Source organism: Cyrtonyx montezumae, unplaced genomic scaffold (genome assembly GCF_038088225.1).
Source record: "Cyrtonyx montezumae isolate F1298 unplaced genomic scaffold, pur_monq_1.0 scaffold_16, whole genome shotgun sequence".
NCBI lineage: Eukaryota > Metazoa > Chordata > Aves > Galliformes > Odontophoridae > Cyrtonyx > Cyrtonyx montezumae.
The window spans coordinates 9811219-9833406 of NW_027071892.1; the positions used below are offsets into that span (position 1 = coordinate 9811219).

At 46.3% G+C, this 22188-nt stretch overlaps 1 protein-coding gene across 2 annotated transcripts in view; it reads right to left on the bottom strand.

Annotated features, from left to right (window-relative positions):
- LMF1 (lipase maturation factor 1) overlaps positions 1 to 22188 on the bottom strand; it is a 160568-nt gene that overhangs the window by 24957 nt on the left and 113423 nt on the right. The gene's annotated exons all lie outside the window — the stretch shown is intronic.

Consider the following 22188-nt stretch of genomic DNA (forward strand, 5'->3'; position numbering starts at 1 on the left):
ATCCATGAGCTGCAGTGAAGATGCAGCCCCACGTCTGCTCAAGGTACACCCCAACCTCCTCAGAGCCTTTCACTGCACCCCCATAAACCAAACACACAGAACAATTGCAGATATCTCATCTGCAGCACCCAGCTCCTACTGCAGCTTCCTGCAACCAAACTGTGCACACAAGTCCTCATACGTACACGTAATTTCCCCAAACCAAGTTCCCAGCACTGTGCAGAGGTCTTTGCTCCCTACCTGTGGGTGCACTGCCCCACGTGTCACACAGCCCCATTCCATCCCACCTGCTGCACCAAGGTCCTAAAGGCAGCAGTCGGCCCTATGAGGATGCTGAGATCTGACTGACCCCAAAACTCCCTTCCTTGCCAGCCCAACAGCCAGCCAGCCCCTCTTTCTTGCTGGGGTCTAGACTTCTTGCCATGGCCCAGGAACGTGCTGTGAGCGATGCAGGGTGCTGGTGTACGGCAGAGTATGGGAACCCACGCACAGAGACAAGAAAAGCAGCTGATGACTGCTTAGGACTATTTCAGATTTGAGACTGATTTGGATTCCAGTCCCATTAGTCACATTGCTTAGGATTTAGCCCTGGCTCTGCTAATTAATTAGCTGTTTCTCAGACAAATTAAAAAAAAAAGGGAAGAAAATAGGAAAGAGAAGAAAGTCTCATCATCTTATCCATAAAAAATGAAGATACAAAGCTGACTTCATGCATTACATGTTGAAAAATAATGCTCTGATGTAATAAAGCCATTTCGTTTGCAGACTTCAGAGCAACTAATGAGAACTTCCCACTTTCCAGCTGGGCTGAAAGCTGTAACTCTGATTGGTACCACAATTATTCTATTTAAAGAACACTTCTCCATTACACAGCTGAGCTTTATCCTCCTGTGAACTGTTCACTCATGATTTTTAGTGCATGTGGTCAAGGAAGACTTTTCAAGACAGCAGGAACAACAACGAGGGACCACACAGCAGTGGGGACCACACTGTTGCCAAATTGGCATTACCACTGCCTGCCCTCGGCTTCCCATCATGATGCGATGGAGCTTTGGGGAACTCTGAGCACTGTGAACACATGGATGCTCTGCAGAGGAAACCCAGAGAGGTGACTAAGTGACCCAGTGAGTTGAACCAAGGAGAATTAGACCCAACTGGTAATTGGACTAGATGACCTTTAAAGATCCCTTCCAACTCAAACACTTCAACGAACTGTAGGCAGCTGGAGACTCAAGGGAGACACCAGATGACTGCTGGTGAGCTGGAGACCATCACAAACTTCCCATTCCCCCTGCGAAACACTCCTTCGAGTGTGCCTTCTTAACATACACAAAACCCTACAGCGAACACCAAAAAGCTACGTCCCAAGTGGTGGATCCTTGGCTGAACCCTGGGATACCATGAAGTGTGTTTTATGCACACTCTTTCCTGCTGCCCTCGGCTTTGAGTGAGGCATCTCCTTCAGAACAGAGCTCTTCTGGGACTCATAGAGAGCAAGGGTCCTTGGGAGCTGCATGGGCTTTAGGGATGACCTTGGGCTTGTTTGTTATACTCAGGTAACATGAGGAGGCCCTACTGCAATATGGACCTGCGTGGCTTAGTCTTGCTAACCCCCACAGTAAGAGACAGTTCTCGTTCTGAAGAAACTTAAATCTAGAAGTACAAGACAGAACAAAATTAGAATTTACTGCAGCTGGGTAACAGGCAGCGAAGAGAAGATTTGTGGCATCTGATTTCAACAAGTCTCTCTGGGGACGTCACCTCAGAGGAACTCACTCAAGATCACCTAAGGACTCTTGCAGCAGAGCCTAAATTAGGACCCAAATCTCCCAATTACAAATCCAATGTCTTAGTTACAAGTCCCCCCCAAATACCTGCATGCCCAAATGCTAATCCCCTATGGTTTCCTATGGTTTATCCTGCAGTGTGCTTGCCCAGCATGCTCTCTCCTCCCATGAAAAAAGCTCATTTTTATGTGCCTGCTGTCCTCCTGGAGCCCTATGCTGCAAAATAAGAGGTGGTCACCTGAAATACAATTCTACAATCCAAACATGCACAGTTTTGGTCTGAGGACTTCCAGCTTGTGTTCTATTAAAAAGACGTACACAATCTAATAAAAATGACAACAGATAAATGTTAAAAACCACGTCATTTATGTCTCCTTGAGACTGGCACTTAAAAAAAACATATATAACAATTTGCAAGTTAAGAGTTTTCAAAAGCCCTGGCAAGACTTCTCAGCAGCAGACCCACATAACCCTAAAAAATGAGAGATTCGACCAACTGCAGTAACAAAAGTCCGAGCTGTTATTTAGTAAAAACAAAAACAAATTAACTTATTTACCCTGAGTTGGATAATTATCCAGAGCTATGAGGGGGAAGAAAGCATTTAAATGTGAATTACCCACACATGTCGGGTCTTGAACGTAACATGTTGTTCTCAGAAGAGTAAATACGCTCTGCGTTCCCCCTGTGACCCGTACGTGGTTTAGCTTTCAGTTCAATGCATGTTAATCAGCCTGCATTCATTAGCACACTTCTCACTTGGCCACTTTGTTAGCGAGCCCCGATGCCTTTTGCATTTGATTTGCCTCGCACAGTCGCAGTAATATCAAGAAAATCGGTCTCCACTTTGCCACTTCTGCAGAGGATCGCTTTACAGCTTTGCACGGAGCAGCTGGGTGGTCCGGCAGAGGCTTTGCTCAGTAGTGATTCACCTCTTTATTGCTTGGAAGTCAGAAGCAAGATATCTTATTTCCACCAGCCCTTAAAAGCAGGCGATTCAAAAATAATACAGATTTGGCGATTTCTGGTCTGTGGGTGGAACCACGAACCTGACACGTTTTTAGCTGCAGCTCTTCCAGCCGTGTCCTGATGCTCAGAGCAGACCACAAGGCACAGTAACCCTACTCCTGCCCGAGGGGAAACGTGGTGACTCCCAGAGCTCTGTGCAAATAAACTCCAGTGGCACTCCTGCCTGGAAGCCAACGAGCAGGAAAACAGCTCTTCACAACGATGATGGCTGGCCATGCAACAAATGTTCTGCGGTGCTTCTGCAGGATGCAGGTGGCGGCTGTGAGATCTGTCCAGCCAACACTAAGGCTGAAGCTCTGCTGAGCAACCACTGCCTTCTGCAGTACCCTGTGATCCTCTGTGATTCCAACCCGTGCTTGCTTTGGCCGACAGCAGCCATTTACCTAAACCTTTGTTTTCACCGTGACAAGTCCTGAGTCTCTGTGTCCTGCTCTCCTGCTGCAGCAAAGCAGAGCAGGGCTGGTTCCTGCCTGCTCTCAGGAATGTCTATCTGTAGTGCAGCTCATGGCAATGTGGTCAAAGATGTCCAAGAAGGGAAACAAAGAGCATGCATGCACAGTGCTGGGTGATTTGGGGCATGTCTCCAAGCCTCCCAAGTTCTTATTTCCCCATGTGCAGAGCACCTGAACCCCTGGGGCCAGGACCCTGGGAATCACAGAATCACAAAATGGTTGGGTTGGAAGGGACCTTAGCACCCATCCACTTCCAACACTCTGCTGTGTGCTGGCTGCCCCCTACCAGCTCAGACTGCCCAGGGCCCACCCATGGCACTGGGCACCTTCTGGGATGGGGGATGCACACTTCTCTGAGCTGAAGTGCCAGGGCCTCACCACCCTCTGAGTGAACAATTTTGCCCCAACATCTGACCTAAATCTCTCCTCTTTTAGTTTAAAACCATTCCCCCTTGTCCTATCGCTACCAGGCCATACAAAAAGTCATCCTCCAACTTGTTTATGTGCTCCTTTTGACTACTGAAAGGCCGCCATGAGGACTTCCCAGATCCCTCTCTTCTCCGGGCTGAACATCCCCAGCTCCCACAGCCTTTCTCCATAGCAGAGGTGCTGCAGCCTCCATGAATTTTCATGTCTTCCTCTGGATCTGCTCCTTCAGCTCCAGGTCCAGAAGATGTCCAAAGGCTGCTGGGCTGCAGGGAATGGTACTACTGCTGCTCCATCGCTGATGTGTGCAGCAATCACAGCCCCTGCACTGTGCATCACAGTCACACCAAGCTGGGCACATCTCCACCTTCCCACCTCCCCGTGGAGAATGGGCTGTGCTCTCCCAGCTCCTCTCTGATTCCTGTTTACCAAGTGTCCTTCTCTTGCTGGACGATATTTAAATGTGCAGTTATAACAAACAGATGGTATCAACCCCTGTGGTGATTTTTAAAAATTTTTTATTAAAGCACAGTATTAATCACGGTAATTGGGTAGGAACTTTAAGGTTATAAAACTACAGCATGTCTAATGAGCGAGCTCCTTATAGGAGGAACTGAGGTTTTTAATCTAATAATGTCAGTTTTATGGATTATGACTGGAGTTTTATGAAGTGTGATATGAAATACTGTGGATTCATGGCTCTCACTGGATTAATTTGGAAAAGTAGTTTTCCTGGTTCTAGGCCCAAAAACAATTATTCCTTACATTTCTGTCCCCTGCACTGTTACCAAACCCCTCTGTCAGAAAATGGGCACCTACACCCATAACTTTTTTACAGGTTAGACTTCTTTGTTTGGCTGGTTTTTATTTTTTAAATCACAGATTGTTACAAACATGCAGCAGGTACGAGAAGCTCAGATTCTCCGTAGCAGACTGCATTTTGGTACAGAAGGAACAGTAATAGGCTGCACACAGCTAAACATGGTTGAAGGCTGTTAAGCAGCAGGCACAGAAGAGCAAAGATCGATGTGTCCATAAAGATGTGGTGTCACCCTGCCAAATCGATCACTGTTCAGACTTCTGGGGAAAAAACAGCAAGTGTGGTACTATATGTTCTTCCCTTCTGCTTTGTACATACCCTTATCCCTCTGCATCTCCAGTTTGTCAAGATCACTCTGAATTCTACTCATGTGCCCCAATATACAGCCAGTTCCTTCCACCTGAGTCGTTCTTCCCATTAAACATTAGACGTCCCTAATGAAATCCCTGAATATCACCAGAGATCCTGGGGAAGTCCCCTTGCTAAATCCCTCCTGCTGACAGTGGGCCACTGATGGCTGCTGAATAGAGCTTCCAACCCGTTCTGTCTGCTGGGCAGGATTTCCTCTTTCTCACAGACAGTTTTCTTGGGTCGTTCATGTGATTTTATGTGAAACAGTTCCAAAAGCCTCAGTAAAACCATACATAGTTTATCCTCTACTCACGTGTCTTGTTTGTCAGTGAAGGAAAGAAGACTGCTTTGACACAGTCTGCTCTTGGCAGAACCAGGATGGCCACAGTTATCCCTTTGTTTTTTGAAGGTATTCAGGTATTTACAAATGGCCCTCTTCATTTCTTCCAGCATTGGCTCTACCTTGTCCTGGCTCTTCCTTTATTCTCTCTCTAGAGGACAGACACTTGGTTAGCTCTTCTCCCTCCTTTCATTACTTCATTCACGTTCTACTAATTCTCAATGCTAACCACTAATGCTGACAAGATTTCAATGACCAGCTCCTTAACAGGTGATTTGGAAAGATCTAACCGAGTTAAGTAGTCTCTGGCTCCCTTTGCTTGTGGCTGAGGCCATTCAGCTCTGTTACTGGGCTTCATTATACCTACATCCTCCTGGGATGTGACTTTTTAGTGATGCCTGCCCAAGGGAAAACACAGACACTATTTATCAATTCCAAAAAAAAACCTGATACAGAAGAACAGGAAACAAATCTTCTTTCTGGCACACAGAATAAACAACTGCACAGTCACTGTGCAGTGAGAGATGGAGAACAGAGAGAGCAGCTTGTCCACACGCTGTCAGATCCGCAATACCTGGATCCCTGCAGGTCCTCAGGGTCACAGGTGGAGCAGATCAGCGGGTCAGGATGGTGAAGTCACCAAGAAAAAAAATAATTTAGTCGTTAAAACCAGGCTTTATGGCTTTATGAAGGATCTGAAGATGAGCCATGCTTCCCGGACAGTAGCTACATTTGGCACAGCAGGACCAGCCAGTCCCCATCCCTATCTCCAACTGGGCACATGGTGGCTCCACAGCTACCTGCCCCTCTTCAACCCATGGCAGCCAACCTCCTGCTCATAGAACAGGCTGAAACTCGGGGCACTGAAAGCTGGTCCTTCCTGGATGAGATAGGGAAGACAAGCCTCAAAAGGCAAATTTGGTTTTCATGTGCCTCCAGTTACTTGTGTACCGTGAAAACACAGCCTCCCACAAAGAAAAACCGGCTATCATTTCTCCATCTGGTTTCAGTTTGAAAAATACTTATATATGTAGTTTTTCCCAACAGTTATTGTAGGCACGGGCAAAAAAATTCCCATTAAATGACAGCAGCAAGAACATTTAATTTTCCCCTATTATTAATTTAATCTCTTGTTAACTTCTTAACTCATTATTTGCAGAAGGATTAAATCTCTGCTTTGCAGAGCTATTTAGCACAGGAAAAATATGAAGGAAAATAATTACCTCTGTTCACTTGCTCTGTTTTATACAGCAGGGAAAATAGTTCTATGAATCCCAGAGAAATGCAGAAAGCTTTCGGGAGGACCAGAAGGAAAAGGAGCAAAGGGAGCAGTGCCAGGAAGATCAGACAGAGCAGCGTGGCTTGCTTACAGTTTACTTTTGGACAGGCTCTGAGTTAGGTGATCTCAGCTTAACACACATTACGAAGTGCAGCCCACGTGCATTTCTGTTTTTTCTTTAAACACAACCTGTTCCTGCTTCCCCAGCAGAGAAAAGCTGGCAAGTGAATCACCCCGAGCAAGGGCACGGCGTGGGCTGCAAGCATCTCCGACTTTCTCCACCTAGCAATTCTGACAACCAAGATACATGAGTTCACACTCTTCTATTTCACTATTTTTTTGCCCAAGCACAGGGCTCAAGTAGCCTCAGAGCACTTCCTAAGCTCCAAACACAGTGCTCTCCCTTTCTCCATCCCTCACCTGCTGGGAGCACACCTGACCTCAGGACACTGGGCATACACCTCTGCCATCAATTCCATCAGCTAAAAAAGGCAGAAACACCTCCCCGGCTCACTGGGAATATTGTGGAGTCAGGAAATAGCCCAAATTTGCCATCCCAAACATGACTTCATAGGCAAAGGCCATGTATTTCCTTCCCACAAGATGACAGGAGGGAACCCACATATTATTACTACATTTAATACAGAAATAATAAACCTCAAGCCGTGCCTTGCACAGTTGCACAAATGCTGGGCACCTCCAGCTGGTGAGTGGTCCTTCTGCCATGATTGCAGATGTGCAAATGGTTCATTTAGAGCCAGAGCAATTAGCTAGAATTCAGGGTACTGTACAACTCACACAGATTTTTGTTTTTCTGAGTAGCTATGACTGGGCCTTGAACAACCAAATTAAAAAAGACCAATATTTATGCCTAAGAAAGAGGTAAATATTGGTAATATTTACAGTCATCAGTTAGGCACTCCCCTGAACTTATAAATGTATAATGCAAATATTGATGAATAAACTAAGTACATACACACAAATGCAACGCTGCAGCAATCTCGACTGAAACCTGTCGGTGAGCTGGGGCAGATTCTGAAGTATTGCAAATTGTGCTGTGAGGGTTTTGCAGCCCCCACTCCCAATACCTGCTCTGAAGCTACAAACAGAACTGTGCTAACACAGCTAGGAACCCAAACCTTCCCACTCCTGCGACAGAAGTGACATTTGTTCTTCATCTATACGCGAGGCAATATAAGTGCTTCAGTCCATCCACACTTTCTTTTGCAGCCGTATGAACCACGTACTGTAGCTCCCTTGGATTATGGGATCTGAGGGTGGAGAGTTTCTAGGAAGAAGCACAACTTTCAACTTGCAGTGGAAAGTATTTTAAAGAGAGGCAAGAGAGTGCAAGGGCAGACGTGGTGTCCCTGCGTATGGCCCAACCCAACAACCTCACAGCAGAACGTGCCCCAACCTCAGTGCACGGCCCCTCCAGGACTGGGGCCCAGCACCAAAGGGTTAAGTTAAACAAGTGTCTTTTATCGATGGCAAAGCACAAGGACTTGGACAAGCTCGTTTTTCTGTTCTAGGAAATTTTATACATTTAACTCAATTACCAAAGAGCTGTGTGTGAATTTAGGATCGGTTGCTTGCTTTGGGTCTGAAACACAACCTGCCTCCTGTCCTGACCCGTGGAGCTGGGATGCCTCTGAATTTCTGACTTTGACACATTCATTCTGCTCCGCAGCTTTATTATGTAAAGTACCTCTCAGTGTTGCTCCATCCATCGCCTCTTTTGCTGCAGGCTACAGTGCTCCCCATTAATACATTACAGGCTAAATCACTGCTGAAGGAGTGTTTATGCAGAGTGTTGGAACAATATAAATGAAAGAATAATTTTACAGAAGGAAGGAATTTTTTGCTACTCTGCACTGAATTATCAACATCTTTCCATCTCTGACGGTAAAGTTTCTTCCTAAAGGGGGAAGCTGTCAAAGATATCCAATGGCAGAAACCTTTCAGGACCTCCTCTCACTAAAGGCCAAAGAGCAACAACGAGCAGTAAACGCCAGTGAGCGTTCCAGCAGCATCCTACGGGCAGAGGACCCATCTCAGCTAATTCCTTCCTGATTTTACTCTAATTTGCTCCAGAAAGTTGACTTGAGTGACAAGTCAGGGTTCTGCTGGGAGGAAGGAGGGCCCTTCCAGGCTTGAGGCCGAGTCCTTCAAGTCTCGGACAGAGTTCCTGCATGGAGGAACCCGTTGGTTTTCACCAGCATGAGATCATGATCTGGCCCTGATTCAATCCTGAGAAAACTGTATGAGCATGTAATTATGGGGCCTTATGCGGACACTGAAACAGGACGCAAACCCGAGTTCCTGATTACTCATGGTCATAGAGGAGACCGTGGCATTTTCTGCAGAGTGAGGTGCAGGAGGTCTGAACCCCAGCACCCAGCCAGGATGGGGCAGTGGGAGCCCTGCAGCACCCACAGATCCCACAGAGCCGCAGAGCTCTGCGTGGCTCCGGGTCGTGCTTTAGGATCCACACACAGGACAACAACAGTGCTGTGCAAAACCAACCAGAGAATTGTTACCGCAGAGCATGCCTGGATTTCTTCACTCAGCGCTCACGCAGTGCTCGCTCTGATTAGCTCATTTCATCAATAAAGTCAAACAGCACGTTAAAAAAATCCTACGTCTATTAATGGTCCAAGCATTTCACTAACCAGCTCCGTCCCGCTCATTAAAAGTGCTTTTATAACCCACTTTGAGCAGAAGTCCAGCCCCAGTGCTATCTCCAGATGAGTTTTGCTGGATGGGGACAGTGGGCTCTGCTGGTGCAGGATGAGCATAGAGGGGAGAAGTGCTTCCAATCACAACTGGAGTGTCTGTCAAAATGGGATGTGGGATGGACCCGGCTCTGGGGAAGCCAGGTCTACCCTGCTGCTCTATGGCAACATGAGCAGCTCCGACCTGGCACTCAGCTCTGTCACTGCTGGAGGCACCCCAACACAAGATAAGGCAAGACAAGTAAGCTGGAAGCTGACCCTGAAGAATAACAGAATTATTTTTCATTCCCATTAGCACTGCATAAGGCATTCTTGGAGTGCAGCAACAGAAGCACTTAACGAAGAGCTCCTGCCTGCTGTGGTTAGCAACCAGCATCTGGTTTGTGCTACGGGAAGCGAGTTTCTTACTAAAAGTGATTGAAGAATGCATCCATGAGAAATTGTTTCATAGCTTCCTTTCAAGCTGGTTTCAGATTTGAGCTCGCCACCTAGTAAAGAGCATGACAGCTTTAAAAAACAACACTGAGTATAACCACGTATTCTGGATAGCGCCGGACTGGGCGATCCTTGCCTAGTCAAGTTGTTCTGGGAGCATTTTGCTGCAGGTTTTTATTTTTCCTCTCTGCTGAGGTCTGCTACAAACTCGGATATTAAGACATCATAAGAAAAATTCCAGCACGGCAATTCATCATTAAGCGTCACAGTTTTCCATAAGGTGCAAATTTAAGGTTATAAAACTGTCAGAAAACTGAAGAAGTTACACGGGCTGCTCGTGCTGCTGGCTGGATGCACCTCTGGAAATGGATGCAGGCTGTGAGGGATGGAGAGCAGCACACGGCTTCCCATCAGGAAGAGGATGGCCCTGCACCCAGGCACTGCACAAACAGAGCTGCACCATGGTGTGAGTTAGGCAGACCACGGGTGTCATTTCATTTGCCATTTCTGCTGAAGAGTCAACACCATGTCCTAATTTTAAAGTGCAGGGAAAAAAGCATTCAGCAAAAGCGCTTTTCCCTCCAGCAGAAACAATCCTTGTTTGGGCTCTGTCTCATTTTAATAGCAATCTGGAATAGGCTGTCAATAGGCATAAATCCCTAGGTTGTTCACAGATTACATGGTGAAGTCCAAAGTTCCACTGCTACAGATGCTCGATGATTACTTAATCATCGGTGATGAAGTAGGACACTATTAAGATCGGAAAGTGAGTCCCTTTTCCAGAATACCCTCCTCTACTAATTGGGAGATTCTTCATAGAGATGTGTGGCTTCAGAATTCCTTCAGCAAGAAATTAAAACCTGCTCCCTCAAAGCTTGGATCAGTTTGAAGTCACATGGAACTGTTTATATTCATTGATTGAAGGAATGCTAAAATACTTTTGGCAAAAATACTTCAGTTCCTTTTCCACATACAGTCACTGTCGGCTGCTTTGAACTACACTTTTTTCTATGGCATTTGGATGAGTCTAACCATCGAAGAAATAAGAGCAAACCCCATTAGAGAAGGACAAAAATCTACTGTGATAGAGAACTTCTGCACAATAGCTGTCCAGGTCCTGATAAAATGTGGCTCAGATTGGTGCTGAAGGCAGAGTATGGGGAAAGCAATGTTCTTTGGAACTAATCCGGATGGGCAGACCGAGGACCTCCCACCCCGGACAGCCCCGGCACACGGGGATGGGAGCTGTGCTACAAATCCCTTTCAAAACAATCCAGATCCAAGGTTTTGGTTTGACCAGTGGTGGAGACACAGCAGCCAGCTGCAAAAGCTAGACCGGGGCTCTGCTCCCCAAATTCACTGTGTTTCAGCCCCGACATTGGGTCAAACTCATCTCCTCCTTTTAAAGTTAAACGTAAAGAACATGACCACATCATCAAGCATATGGAAAACGCAACGAAAAAGTCAAGGGGATGTCACATCCCATCAGCTTGACACTATGGAGGAAAACATTGGTGGCTTCCCTGATTTATATCTTTCTGCAGCTACTTTCTTTGCCTCATTAAAGCGCATAATTTCGGTAACTCTAAGCTCTTAGCAACATCTGAAGTAAAATATTTAACTTGGGTTGGCTACTCCGTGTCACCGGGAGCCAAGGCTGGGTGTATTTCAGCACGTGGGATGACCTGGATTTTTCCACCAAACCAACCCTTCTCAGCACGTTCGTGGCTCTCACGCGTACCCGCACCGCGCTGAGCGCCGGGCTGTGGGCTTCTGCGGGCTCGGGAAAATAGGAAACAGTTGTGGTGTGAAAATGCACTGAGAAAAAATAATCCAGTGCCTTGTTTGGGGCTGGCGACCATTTGATTTTAATAAAGGAAACCTGTAAAAGCCTCAGGGATAAAAATAAAATATTGAATGTAAAAGCTTTGGTAGAAACGATATCTTTAATAAAAGGGAAGAAATGCAAGGAAGGTGCAGAACAGTGCCTTTGCATCTCCATGTGTGAAACGGAGATCGCTGTGTATGAGCACTGCCGACCTGCAGCCATCCCCCATCCCTACAGCTCTGTGTAAGGGCTCCGAGCAGCCTCAGCCTGGGTGCACAACGCTCTCTGCTCCAAAACAGTCGCCCTCAAATTGTCAGCATCCACACTGGCAGCTCCTGGCTCTGCCAGCAGAAAATGGGTTGAGAACGGTGGCAAACTATGGTGTAACCAGGCAACTCACTGATCTCGGAGCTGATCCAAAATGCCCCGCTGCTGCACGCAGAGCCTTCCTTAAATGTTTAGAGGGCAAAGGGAGGAGGAGGAGGAAAAAGGCATCTTGCTCACGTTGCAGATGGTAGCTTAGCATCCACAAGCTGTCAGTGACGGGGACTTAAGTAAACAGCAAGTGAAATGTACAGTGGGCAAAACCAGATATGCTTAAGAAAACATAAAACGTGTTAAATAATGTGTTAAGTAACACATTTTTGAGCTGCCATCTGCAGCAGTTTCTTTTCAGCATTTGGGCGCCTGGCTCGTAATTCAGGTTAAAACGGGAACAAGGTGTAAATTACAAACCGATCAAAAAAGATGAACACACAGCACAGGACCACATCACAGCTGGGGATGGCAGGAAGGGCTGCAGAGCCCAGGAAGCTGCTGGGTGCTCCTACAGATTTGGATTTTATTCCATGTGCATCTGTGTGCCTGTAGGAAACTGCCATAAACCTCCCGCAGGGGAACTGTTTAGTGCTGGATAGTCATAAAAACATGTAAAAGAAGCTGCAGCCTTGTATTTTGCTTTGCAGGCATGGAAAAGATAAGGCTGTCGGAAGGAACATATGCAGAAGAATAAAGTTTGCACCATTTAACTGCGAGGTAGCTGCATGCACACACGGCATACTGGGGTTTCAAAAGCTGCCTGAGGAGACTGTTTCCTACGGGGAGCTTTGAAGATCTCAGCCCTAAGGATGCTGGGGCAGTGGGTATTTCCTGGTAGTATCACACTACTTTTCCCAGCACAGATTTGGCCGCTGTCAGATGGGATCACATGAAATGTGGATCCCGGAGGATGCTGGAGAGGAAGCAGAAAATGCCACCCACTTTCAAGGTCACAGCTGCAAGGAGATCCTTGCTCATGCTGCTGCACTGATCACTTACATATGAGATGAACCTTGGAAGAGGAATAAAAATATACATCCATTAGAACAGTCCAGGAAGAGCTGTCACAGGACAGCCCTGCTGCTGGCAGACTAACGTGGCAATGAGCCCTTGCACTGACAAGAGCCTAATGGCAGCTGCACTGTTATCAGGGAAGGATGCACTCTTGGAAAAAAAAAAAACAAAAACACCAAAAAACTGCACTGAACTTGAGGTTTTCCAGCTCCAAATAATCTGTAGCAGAGGATGAGATACAGCTGCCTGTCCATGAGTAAGTTCCTATGCTCCAAAGTGAGCGTGTGACTCATTCAACAAAAAACGAGTGCAGCCCCGGGGATGATTTTAAAAGGTTACTCATTATTCATCAGCAAATTAGATTTGTCAACAGACAGCAAGAGTAACAACTTGGTATTGCCTGGTCCTGTGATTGAAACAGCTCGTCTAACCAAGTGGAATAATGCGCTCCTTTGAGCTAGGTGGGGGGAAAATGATAGGGCATGAAAGAAGCCGAGAGCTGATGGAGTCTGCAATCACAGCCATCAGAGGGAGGCAGTAAATCAGAAGCAAAGAGGATGCAAACACTGCGAGCTGCATGGAGCTGGGAGAAGAGCTGTGCTGCTCCAGGTTCCTGCTGGTGCTGGGGCGGTGCCAGGCTGGAGCAGGGCTGGATGTGCTCAGCAGGAAAGGAAGGCATCTGTGTATGCATGGGGTTAAAGAGAGAGCCTGGCCCACATCCCCAGAAGGCCCTGGGCTGGTGGGCACCTACACCCTGACCCTACAGACATCAGTCTGACATCGTCCAGGTGGTTTTAGTGGGACACTGTATCTTAATTTTGTCTGACAGTGAGAAGCAACCCTCAAGGTTACTGTAAACTGTTTACAAGGGGGTGCCAAACACCCAGAGCAGCCTGCTAGCAGCCAGCCCCAACGCTGCAAAACCATGCTGTGAAGCAGCCCCTCGTGGTGACCTACTGAGACAGCCACACGGCTCCTGGTTGGTCCCCTGGACAGACTTCCAACGCTTCCCTTTCAGGATCTGCACATCTGTTCTAGGACAGATAGCAAGACAGAGAGAAGAGCATCCCTACACAGAATTACCCTCCCCCATCGGTCATCAGTGCTTTAAATAATGGCACAGATTATTTTGGCTGCCACTGAATGGACTGAGTTTTCCACTGCACTGCACGATGCACCATCCTGCCAGGAGGAAAAGCATCAGGGAGAGATGAGCACCAAGAGGAACCACCGTGAGGGCTCTTATCGGGCTCTGGACATGTGCAGTATTTCATCTGGCACTCACTGGGTCTCTCATAATCTTTTCCTTTATGATTAATATTAAACAAGTCATATTCCTTATGGAATTTCCTAACTGTGCCTGTTTATATTTTTATCTACATCATACTTAATATTTTGAGATCGACCCTCATTTTTTTTTCTCCAATTCATATGTTTTTTCTCATTTTTATAAATCGGGTTTCTTGTTTAGTAGTCATGACAACATCTGACTGTGGTGGCTACACCACAGCTTGGGGTTTTTTTTTCTCTCCTCCCCAAGTTGGCTTAGTAAAAAAAAAAATCTTTAAATAAATAGAAGTATAAAACGAAAGGGGCAAGTTCAGCACTGGCTCCTCCTCCTTTCCCTCCAATGACCCACTTCAATGAGACTTCCCAGCACGGTGGGTGAGGACTCATTTGGCTTTCATCCTGTAAAGTCTTATCCACTTAGTTAACTTCAATGGGAATACTCAGAGCACATCAAGTGAAACACATATGTAAGTCTTTAAAACCTCAGGCCTGTGCCTGAAAGGCAGAAAGCAAAAAGCTGGAGTTGCATTTTCCTTCTGGGCACTGATCTTTGTACAACTGCTGCAGGGTTGGGATGCCAGGGGGGTGAAGGCAGAGATGGATTCCTCCCTGGGTGAGGATGGGGAACTGCTGTGAGACGCTGCACTTCACTGTCACAAGTTGGCAACAGGCTTGACTGCATCACAGCCCAGATTTGGGCACTACTGCTATGATGATGCTCTGTAGTCGGTGATGTGACATCTCACAAAACTCAACAGCAGAGAGGATCATAGAATCAATGTTGGAAAAGACCTCGAAGACCATGACAGCAAAAGGGAAGAAAGGGATTCAGGCTTTTACACAAAGAGGAGCGTGCTTAATCTCCTCTCACAACCACAATGAATAGCGATGGGCAATGGGTCTGTGTTTCCCAGTGGCAACAGATAACTGAAATTTAACAATGCATTTTACACACTGGATATGAAAAACCAGATACACAGAGGGCCTGTCACACTTAAAGCAATGCTCAACCAAGCAGAGGCAATGAGGAAGGGAAAAGGCCGGGAATGTAACAAAGGCAGATGAACCTCTAATACGGCAGAACCTCTGGGAGCCCTGAGACACTGAGTCCAGATGTTTGGAGGTCGATGTAACCTGACTCCAAGAAGGAAGAGGATGTATTTCTTAAAATTCCCTGTTGTGCTTTAATTTACTGCAGTCTTGCCGAGGACGCATGTGGTGATCACAGGTGGAGTTTCAGATTGACCATAAACATGAAGCTGGGGGCAAAAGACTCGAGCCATTTGGGTTTGGCTGCCAAGATGGTTGAGGTACAGATTTCCATAAAAACATCTCCCTCCCCTCATGTTGTGCTCCAGTCATCAGTAACTGGGGCCAGAGAAAAAGCCCCCAGCAGAGACACTTAGGCACCAAAATGCCCTGCACTGATGGTGACTGGGACCAGAGGTACATCACAGCCCCAGGGGCCTCCAGCTGCTCGGCTGATTTTTTTTTTGTTGGATGCAGAAAGGATAGGCAAAGGGACATAGGATGAATAACAACATTTTGAAACTCAGGTTCATATTTACAGCTGTATTTCTTCTCAACAGCCATTGGAAAATGATCTCTGTCCTTCTTTAGGACCCACTGGTTATCTCTGGACACTTTGTGCAGACAGAATACAAATCTTGGCTCCGTAGCATCTCTGGCCCCAACTCACCTGCCAACCAAATCACCAAACCAGAGCTGATTTGGGTGCACTGGGTCTCACAGTGCTGCCTCCCACAGATCCTGATCCTTCTACATTGGCCTTGCTCCCTTCTGAGGTTTCTGGCCGCAGCACTTACCAGCTTTTGATTGAGAACTGGCAAATTTACTGTTGTGACTACACAGGGATTTGAGTGGGGATCAGAACTGGTTTTCAAGTGTTGGTTATGGAATAAATGACATTGTTGATGCAATTAAAGCAATCCCTGCCCCTTTCTCATTGTCCACTCTTGCCATACTAATTCCCAATCCAAACAAACAATGCAGTACAATTTGTTTTTACAGAAGAAATTTTTAACTTTTTGTTGACTGTGTTCTGAATTAGTTACTGCCCCTGTATCTGCATCTTGACCTCTCTCTCTGCTTCCTTGCTTACAAAGTGAAAGAAATCAATTCATGGGACCTAGCAAATCCAACTGCTATGCTACATAGGTCACAGTCTTGTACTGCACATTTCCAAACTGCTCTAAAGAGTTACTGCTCATTTCATGTGCATTCCTAATAGATTTTCTCCACAGTCCCACTGCACCACCTTGGGTGTAAGTCTTCTGCAATTCTGTGCTATGCACACACGGATGTTTCTACTAACACTAGCATCAGCTCAGTGACAATGTCTTTCAGATATGGGAACAAGCTTTTCAAACTTTAGAGGGCTCAGATCCTTAGATCTTTATTAGATCTGGGATTTTCTTTCATCTAACATAAGCCAAAGTCGTGAGAAGTGCCAATGTGACGAGCAGGGAACATTGTTATAGGCCACTATCTGTCTCAGTCTGCAACACTGGCATGACACTATGGCTTCTCTGTGCTTGCAAGTTTTTTTAATTAAAGTAGGATATAAACTTAAAGTGCCACAGCTCTTTCTGAATAACTCCATATGCAGACACCAATCCCAGAACAAACCTATGCTGCTCCTGTTTAGCTTAGCCCATCTTCAAAGTGAGTTGTATGCATGAGGAATGCCTCCTGCAGACAGACAAACCTTCCATGTACTCCTGGGAGAGACCAAACTAAACCCCAAGAGTCTCTTGGAGGAAAGCAGTTGTGTGGTGCCGGGGCGAGGTAATGGAGGGCTCTACATCAGCCACTGACTCAGTTTATGGCAGTGGACAGAACCCATCCTTCTGCAGAATGCCAGCAGCATTGCAGTCAGGGAAAGTGAGACTGGGGTCTGCCAAGGCCCTGGGATCGCTGCCGACCCCATCCTGCTGGTGGGAAGCTGCCAGCCGGGCACTGTACGCCAGAGCATCTCGCACCGACTGGAGACTGCTCTGAGTCACTGGCTCCAAGAAAGTCCTGTTTTTATAGGAAGATGAAAGCACCGAGTGACACAGGTTTCCTGCAATTTCTAGCTGTTGCATCTCCAAAGAGATAATGCCTTTGGTGGTGCCTGGGGACTCAGATAATGCAGCTGTGTAAACTGCGTGTGGGCTAAAGCATCTCAGGGCTGCATCCTCATCCCAACACTTCCAAATCAAAATAAAACCTCTCTGGAGGCAGCATCATTACAGAGAAACATTAAAGCCAGCAACTTGGCCCAGAACAAGCTAATGAGTTATTTTCACTGAAGCAGGACACCATGAACCACTATCCCTAAGCAGTGTGGACAAGTTTCAGCATCCTTAATCTGGAGTTGCACAGGATTCATTTTAATGGCTTTAAGTGAAGACATTCAATCTTTGTGCAAAGGATACTGGTAGGACTGGTTTCCTTGATCAAATGATGCAGGGTGTATGTACACCAAATTATCCACAGAACCTCAAATGCATAAAATACATCCCAATTTAACCTGGCAGAAAACAGCTTACTGAAATATGCAAATGAAGAACAACAAAAGAGTTGACGACCCAGGAAGATACCAGGTATCATTTAGGCACACAGGACTGCCTAAGTGGACATGGAGATACACTGGTTTCAGCCAGGCTGTAGCTGTTAACTGCACAGCAAAATCTTTCTCAAACATGAGAAAATGCACCAAAGGCAACAGCCCACTCCTCGCTGCTTCCACTTCTCAAATGGGCACATTCTGTCTTCACACGTCTGTATCTGACACTATTAAATGACTCTTCAGAATACATCTATTACAAATTCCCATTAAAAAAAAAAGCTCATAATCTGCCATCTGTTTCCAGTTAGGCTATTCCGATGTCTCTTCTCTTTTTTTTTCTTTTTTTTTTTATTTCAATAAAAACATTATTTAAAGGCCCTTGAAATCTAGATGGTAGAGGGAGAGAAACCAAAACCTCAACACTGCCACAGTTACACTGCTGAAAAGCAATGTGACAATTAGCAAAGACCTGGTGAGAGCCAAGGGTTGGGCAGATGCAGTGTGACTGGCTCAAATCAGGAATAGTGTACAAAGTGATTAAACTTGGAAGAGCTTCACTGTTGCTTAAAGCCATCACTCTGAAACTGCATAAGTCTACAGCTTAAATAGACATTTGACACATATTAATGGGTGAGTGGCTCACACAACGTGATGGATCATAATGATTTTAGTGAGCATTAGCAGCTACACCTAAACAGAGATAAACAGTCGTCACTGGAAATATAACAACACAGCATGTTCAAGATCATGTCACTGAGTGCAGTAACATCTCTGGTTTACAGCCGGTCTGGCTCTTACTAGACAATGCTTTATGCATATACTTACACATACATGCAATCACATGTGCAACACATACTTTATCTCCCATCCTTGTTTGGACACAAATGCTGCAGCATCGTTCAGAGTGAATCACATCTGGAAAGTGCAGATGTTCCAAAGCTATTGCAGCCTTGCCAACTCATATAGTTTCACTGACAACGTCACCGTAATTGATTTTTCTCTTCAAGCCCAACCACCTGGAATTCTGCTACAGCACTGCAAACACAACGATTCTGGATCTCAGAGAAATCTTTAAAATCAAATGAAAACTTAGAACAGGAAAAAAAAAACAAACAAAAAAAAACCCAAAACCAAGCCTGCCCTAGAACCTCGTGAACCTCAGTGCTCCACAAGTTCTTCCCCTGGCAAAGGAAGGCCCACGTGTGTGGATGTCGGCCATGTCATTTAATACGGCTCTGGAAGGTGCTCATGTAGTGCGAAGAGAACTTTTGGATGGCCAAACTCACTCAAGCTCTTCCTGGCCCCCAAAGCAAGAGCCCCAGTCAACAGTGAAAATGAATACGGGCCTTCCTGCTGCGATTTTATAACCATGGCCGCACTTCACATCGCTGGGGCCTCCCATGCAAATCCGATTTCATAGCTGGGTGTAAAAGCCTCCTCTCAGGTTTAATATGCAAAGCCACTATAGGTAGCAAAGGTGAGACAACGGGAGCCCCGGCCATCCCAACGAGATGCCTCTGAGACAGGCACAGCCCTGCTCCACACAAAGCGCATCTCAAGGACAACCGAATGCAATCGAAGCCCGACAGAGCCCCAAAGAACCACATTTTATTTTCAATTGAAAAAAAACAACAACCCACAAACCCAAGGCTGTGGGATCCCTCCAAAGCTCCTCTCTGAGTGCCAGCAGGATGACTGATGGTAAATCACACCAGCTCCAGGGCTCAGTGTCAGACCGCTGCCAGGAGACTCCGCCTTTTGGAGTCACTGACGGTCCCTTTTCCAATTAATCAAGTTCCCATACTGATTAACAGCATGATTCATGTCTCTCGTTAGGCGCATTCTGTAACAAACAAGGCTGTATTTCAAGGCCGCTGGCTTAATGGTTAAAATAAATACCTTCCAAATTTCTATTTTCAAGTAGCTGAACCTTTTCCACCTTTACAACTAATTCAGACTTCCTTCAAATTATTTTTCTAAGTAATATAACAATTTGTTTTTCATTAGAGCTTGTCAAAGCCGGACTTTGGTTTATTTTGAGAGAAACCAGCGCTCTCCAGAAACTGTTTAGTACAATTTGAATGACGCCCAAAGGGGTTATTGCAGCCACAATCAAAATAGAGTTTACAGCACTGGCTAGGGGTGACACTTTATTTAATGATTTAAAAAAAAAAAAGAAAAGAAAAGCCCCCAGCCCCCTGAATCAGAAGCTAATTAAATGCACTCCTATGGCTAACAGTAAGTGTTTCTAAGTCACTCTGACTACTGCAAAATGCAAGAATTAAACTTGTTGCTAACTAATACCAGACACCACTATACGAGCAGCGTTATTTACTGATTTGGGGTGGTATGCACTGGTATTCTCGTGTCTGGTCTGGCAGCCTCGCCTTGTGACAGATATTATTATTTCACATGGATGTGAAATCAAATATAAGAGTGATTAAATGGTTTGGGTTCTGCCTAAGCTGGATTTTTTTGTTTTTATAAACAGCTTGGTATTTAATTTAAGGTGGCTTAAACACAACAGAAAATCTACCCTGCAGCTCCTTTGATTTCCTTTTGATTTTGTTTTGCTGTTGCTCGAGGACAGAGTTGGAGGGGACAGGGATGGACATGCAGGGCCAGACCCAGGGACCTGGGGCTGCAGCAGTGACTGCCATAGTCCCAGCCCAGTGCTTCATGGTTCCCAATAACTTTTTCAAATGCCCTTCCTTCATCCCCCATCTCAGACCCGAATCCAAGCCAGATTTTAAAACAATTGAACTATAAAACTGTTTTCCAGCAGACCGTTTCTCCGCTAGCAGCAAACTAATGTCCTATTGTTAATTTTCCTGGGACGTTTTCTGTTTCTTGTTGCTTTCTAAACCACAACAAAATCAACATAATTTGGACTTTTAGGACTACACATCCACCATCTGCCTGCCCTGCCTTGGGACGGCTGCCATCAGCCCCAGGGACCGTGCTCCCTCTCACCCGACCTCGCTGGAGATGTGCCACCACGGAGCTGCTCTGCTGCCAGTGAAACCAGGGGCTGGCCTGGGGACAGCCCATAGAGAAATACTGACTGCATCTCTTCAGTGGTCTTAATTCCAGCTTGCTCACGTTGCCAATCTGCAGGATGGGTGCTTGCTTTTTTTCTGCCTCTTGCCCATGTCATCCAGCAGCCCCAGAGTGGCACACAGGGCAGCAGCTTTATTTTCGTGCACACTGTTCCTACAAACATTACACCAGTAAAGACAAAAACTACCTGAGCAGTGCAAATATCCTATGGGTACATCATCAAAGCAGAGATGAGGGGTCTGATTCTTCTGACGCAAGTCTGGGACTTGTGCAACCCCGACAGTCCACATCTGACTTACACCAGTGTAAGAAAAAGAGCAAAACCAAGCTCATATCTGACAAGTGAAAACAAACACTGATTCAGACACTTTCTGCAGGAAAGAGGTGGGGGAGCTGTTTAATTTTTGTTCCTTCTCTCTGGGCTGCTGCTGTGACCTCTGCTACCTCCTAACTTAGCAACACAATATGTTGCAGCTGTGGCACTGCAGCAGCCTGATTTAATTTGTGTGTGTGTGGCTTGAGGGGTTGTTCATCCCTCTATGGTCTCTCAGCATGGCAGTGGCAGCTGGGGGGGGGCTTGTCCTCCTTAAAAAGAGGGGAAAAAACCCTGTTTTGCTTCCCATGCACAGCTTTGGAGAGGAGAAGGGAAAAGGATCATCAGCATCAAAATCCTTACAAGGTTGAAGTTTGTCCAAGCTGAGAAAAAAAAATATAAAATTAAGAATATAGATATTTATTCAACGACTGTTTTCTGCTTTAAAATAATAAGAAAAAAAAGACAGGAAAATGAAGAAAATGCCTTTTCTGCCCCTCTCTGAGTGTCTCCATCTCAGACAGGGCTGCGTGTCCCGGTGTGGTGCCCAGCAGAGCACTGGGCAGGGTGCTTTCCCAGAGCACACTTTGGTGGGGCCCTGCTCCCCCCCAGCTCAAGAAGCGGCTGCTTCCCCACACAGTGCCTTTGGATGGACCCAAGAGCTGCCCCAGGAGCTTTGCTGGTCAGCACTGTGAATCAGACTGAGGGGTTTGGCTGTTGAGGGTTTTTATCTTCCCGTTTCACAAGTTTGGAATTCAGCTTCGCTCTTGGTGTTGTCATTTCTGCCTTTTATACATGGCTCCTGCTGAAAACAGCCTCCGACAGCCCCGATTTATGCCCACTGCCAAGCCTCTGCAGGATGAGGACTGGTGGCAGCCCTGAGGCACCAGCAGAGCTTCTGCTTTACACCAATCCCCTCCCAGCAGCGATGGCCCTGGCACCTCCTGAGCCCCCAGGCTGAACGGGGATGCTCCATACAGAAGATGCCAGGAGTTTCCAGGAGCCAGGGAAGAGATCAGGCCCCCAAATCTCATTTGAATCCAAACTGATTTGAGGTCTAAAGCTCTGGAAATCCCAAACCGTGACTACTACCCAGAACAGCTCCCTGGAAGCAAAGGAATGACCCTGCTTTTCCAACA